Source organism: Grammomys surdaster, unplaced genomic scaffold (assembly GCF_004785775.1).
Source record: "Grammomys surdaster isolate TR1022 unplaced genomic scaffold, NIH_TR_1.0 125698, whole genome shotgun sequence".
NCBI classification, from domain to species: Eukaryota; Metazoa; Chordata; class Mammalia; order Rodentia; family Muridae; genus Grammomys; species Grammomys surdaster.
The window spans coordinates 518020-523268 of NW_021620534.1; positions in this window are offsets into that span (position 1 = coordinate 518020).

The window sequence follows — 5249 nt, forward strand, 5'->3', positions numbered from 1 at the left end:
GACAAGCTAGGAGCACTAGGCTGCAGGTAGGTAATCATGGATGATATGATAAAAATGTATATGATTTATACATTCTGTAAATGTATGAAATTGTCAAAGAATAAATAAACGTGTTGCTTAAAACTACTAGCAATCAGTAGTAAATTTAGCAAGATCTCAGAAGAGCAGTCGGTATGCAAAACAAATGAATGCATCTCCATGTTCTGGCAGCAAGTAACTGAAAAATGAAGTTAACAAAATAGTTCAGAGCTGGAAAGATGGCTCATTGGTTGAGAGTACTGGATGTTTTTTTCAGAGTACCTGAGTCCAGTTCTCAGCTCCAGCTTCTCGGCCAGGGGGTGGGGATGGCGGTGGGGGAAGCTGGGTCTTCTGGTCTCCACAGACACTACCCCAATATACGTAATTAAAAAGAAATCTCTTTAAAAATAAATAAAATATTTCAATAGTAATGTAGAGGGACACAAAATGCAAATGACTTTTGATTTTTCAACAACTAGAAGACATTGTTGAAATAAAAGAAAAACAGAAGTCTGATGACTTAGCCTGATCTAGATGCCCAAGACCCTGGGTTCTATCCCCAGCACTGGGAAGAAGAAATAAAAAGATGATCTTGTTTGCAGCTTTGGTGAATCACTATCAATAAAATGCCAGTTCTCCCTGAGCTAATCCTATTTGAGCACAATTCTACTCAAATTTAACAGAATTTTCCAAAAAACATTAGCCAGCTGACTCTGAAGTTTATACGAAAAGCAAAGTAATTAAAAATAACCAAAGGGATGTTGAAAAGGAAAACAACATATATGAAAAATACTATAATTAACATACTGCTTTGTATATTAAGCTAAAAGATAAAATAAAATTGAACTACTTTGATTATGTGATTTTAAGATAATCTTGATTGTTACCTAATGATTGATAACAGCAATAACAACAAAGTCCAAACAAACACACACACTAGTATAATCAATGGATTTTTTTTTTTTTGGTGGTTTTTCTAGACAGGGTTTCTTAGTGTAACCAGCCCTGACTGTCCTGGACTTGCTTTATAGACCAGGCTGGCTTCAAACTCACAGAGATCTCCCCCCTGCCCCCTGCCCCCTGCCCCCTGTCCCCTGCCCCCTGCCCCCTGCCCAAGTGTGCCACCACACCCAGCAGTGGATTTTTGTTTTTTAAACACTTTATGATCCTAGCTGGCCCGAAACTTGCTATGTAGATCAAGCTTACCTGGATCTGATAGACAGCCAACTACCTCTGCCTCTTCAGTGCTAGGAATTAAAAGTGTGTGCCTCCATGGCTGGCTTAGCCAGTCAAATTTTCTTGAGAAAATTTCAAAAGAGAAAGCAATTCAGTGAAATAAACGTTAACCCTTCTCAACATCAGCTCACACAGCCAGAAATATAAGTGGGAGGATAAGCCTTGACCCTTCCCTCACATCCCACACAAAACTTAGTTTGAAACAAAGTATGGTGCTCCAAGACTGTGGAATGCACAGCCATGCAGAAGAATTAAATGATGAATACACACAACTGGGATGCTGGCCAGGGGAATTTCAAATTCCAAGGGAATTAGACCAGATGAACAAGCTGGCCCCCAAAAGATTACATATTGTTTGATATCATTTATATAACTTTCGTTTTGTTTTTCGAGACAGGGTTTCTCTGTGCAGCCCTGGCTGTCCTGGAACTCACTCTGTAGACCAGGCTGGCCTCGAACTTAGAAATCCGCCTGCCTTTGCCTCCCAAGTGCTGGGATTAAAGGCATGTGCCATCACCACCCAACCATTTATATAACTTTTATGTAATTTTTTTCAAATGACAAAAGTTTAAATACAGGCTACCAGTAGGGCTGAGGAGAGATCCAGGAAGAAGGTGGGCACAGCTATAAAGGGCAGCATAGTGTTTGTTATGTTCAGAATACTGAATAGCAGTGAATACACCAACTTGTGCAATTTATAAAATATTTATATGACACACACAGAAACAGAGAGGGAGAGAGGCAGAGAGAGAGAGAGAGACAGAGAGATGGAGAGACAGACAGAGAGCAGCAACTAGTACCCAGGCTATTTGAGGTGAGTAAATTGTATCACCATCACTAGTCTCTTTATGATACTGTATTATATTTTTAAAAATTGTTACCATTGAGAGAAACCCCGGGCAGAGCACACAAAAAAATTCCTCTGTGCTATTTGCTACAACTACAGTAAAAAAACAAGAATCAGAGTAAAACCTGAAATTAATTAGACAGAGTCCTGTGTACTCAGAAAGACAGCCATTTGGGAGGCTAAAGGGTTATTTGAACTCCTAAGTTCCACCGGCCTGAGCAACAGAAGAAAACTTAAGGGACAGGGAACTAACTGTATGCCTAAACGGAGAAGTAACCCTTTCTGGTTATGTAGTACCTGTGTGCACCTGAGTATATGGATGTGCCCACATGTGTGCTGTGATCAGAAGAGGCCATGGAATCTCCTGAAAGTAGAGTTTCAGGCAGTTGGGAGCCACCTTGTGGGTGCCAGGAACTGAACTCAGGTCCTCTGCAAAAGCAGCAAGTGTTCTAAACCATTGAGTCATCCCTCCAGCCCCGAAAGGCCTCTAGAGGTAACTTTGTAATGCTTACTTTCATTATATTTTTTTCTTAAAATTCCAAGAATTAGAGCTTTGTGTAACTTGTAGAAAACGATAATAGCAATGACCTGTGGGCAGGCAAAGATTTGTTAGGACAAAACCAAGCGGTGAATATGGCATACAATTCTGGTAAATTGTAGTTCATCAAGCTAGGGTGGTTTATACCTGTGATCCCAGCACCATGGAGAATCACAAATGAAGGCCAGCCTGGGCTTCATAATGAAAGAAAAGAGTGCCACTCACCTCTTCCAATCTGACTGGGGAAAATTTATCAAATAGCTCCCTCGGGATACAAGGGATGTGGGAGGGGCACCACTGCAGTCCTTGCCTGGAGCTGCTATCCAGCACCATTTCCCTCTGTGGAAGAGGACATGACTCCAACAGCAGTGGCAACACTGCTGTTAGTGTCCAGAGATGCAAAGGATGGTCTTTTCCACAGCACCCAGGATGTCAGGAATTATACTCCTCATTAAAACTCAGAAACCAAGGATGAAGAAGGCTGCCTGCCCCTTTTTCAGACTTAGAGAGGGGAAGAAAGCAGAAATGGGAGCCAGCCACCTGACCAGAAAAGATTTAGTCTCCTCCTCCTCTTCCTCCTCTTCCTCCTCTTCCTTCTCCTCCTCCTCCTCCTCCTCCTCCTCCTCCTCCTCCTCCTCCTCCTCCTTCTTCTTTTTTCCTTCTCCTCTTTCTCCTCCTCTTCTTTCTCCTTCTCCTCCTCCTTTTGGCTTTTTGAGATGGGGTTTCTCTGTGTAGCTCTGACTGTTACGGAACTTGCTTTGTAGACCAGGTTGCCCTTGAATGCTCAGAGGTCCACCTGCCTCTACCTCCAGAGTGATGGGATTAAAGGGGTGTGCAACCACTGCTGGCTTTTTCCATTTTTTAAAAACTCACTTTACATCACAATCTCTGTCCTGCCCCCAGTACCCAGTCCTTTCTTTCCACAGTCTCTCTCTCCTCCCCATCCCTTTCTCTTCTGAGAGAGTGGAGACCACCCCACCCCATATCCCCCACACTGGCACATTGAGGAGTTGGGGGAAGGGTTGGGAGCCCCTTAGGGGATAGGAACTCCATATTAAGACCAACAGAATCAACTAACCTGGACCCTTGAGGTCTCTCAGAGACTGAACTACCAACCAAAGAACATACACAGGCTGGACCTAACCACTCCCCAGCTCCCCACATATGTAGGAGATGTGCAGCTGGGTCTTCATGTGTGTCCCAAACAACAGGAAGGGGATATCTATCTCTAAAGCTGTTCTCTGTCTATGGAATCCAATCCCCTAACTCCGCTGTCTTGTGGTCTCAGTGGGAGAAGAACCACCTGGCCCCGTTCTCCATTCTAGTTCCACACCGTTCTGTCAGCTCTGGGTGGCTTGATGAAGGGGCAGCTGCTAATTTGGGCCTCAGCTGTGATTCTTTTGAGCAAACCACCACCTTGTGGCAAAGAATATGACTTGCAGGAGAAAGTTAATCTTTCAGACTAAAGCTTGACATTTTTGCATTAAAACAAAGCAAAATAATACACGCATTCCTTAGCATAAGTCTAATTAGAAGGTATGTTTTCCAGAGATTTGGTTTTGGACAGAACAATATCACTGACTAATATTATCATATATTAAAAAAAAAAAAAAAAAACCAAGTTCCAAGGGCTGGAGAGATACTTTAGTTGTTAAGAGCACTGTCTGTTTTTTCAGAGGACCCAGGGATCAGTTCAGCACCCCATATGACAGCTCAGTAGCTCCAGTTCCACAGGATCTGGCCATCCTTGAGCACTAGACATATTGCAGACAAAACATACGTATAAAAATAAATTCCCCCCCCCCATTCCTTAAATAACGGCATAAAAAGCATGGTAGTTCAAAGTGACGGATTTGGGAGTGGGGAGACATGATTCAAACAGTACAGTTAAATTCTGATTTTTAGATTTGTTTGTTTTATATTATGTGTATGTTCTCCCTAGATATATGTATGTGTACCATGTATGGTGCCAAGAAAATGAGGAAGGCAGAAGAGACTTACGATCCCCTGGAGCTAGGACTGTCAGCCACTTCATGAGTTCTGGGAATTGAACCCTGGTCCTCTGTGAGACAGTACGTGCTCATAACCTCTGAATCATCTCTTCAGCCACACATCCTCTGTCTCTGTCTTTTAATGGCCTTTTAATCAAATCAGACTATTGATATGCTTGGATTAATAATCACTATCTGTACCTCTTGGGAATATGTGAACTTGACTTTCGAAGTTAATTCTGAATTCACAATTACTTGCAGACTTAAAAGACAGCTCTTATGTTCCTGAAAAGCCATCTCCCGCGAGGCACTACTTCAAGGATTTCAGGGATGGAAAGCTGCACACCAACTCTGGCAGACAAGCAGGAAGGAGGCTGGAATGAGCCGCACCAAGCACGGAAGGGTGGGATCTTTACCTTAGTGTCCTCCAGACCGACACTCCCTTCGACCAATGAGAGCTGCCCACTGGCGGCGGAGGGTTGGGTGCGGGGTTGCCAAGACGACAAAGACGCTGCAGAGTGAGTTGGAGGCTCTTTGGTTTGCCCAGAAGTTGTGAGGCAGCTACCTTGCTCATTCTTTGCTCATTCCCCAGGTAATAGTTTGGTTTCTTTGCAGAACG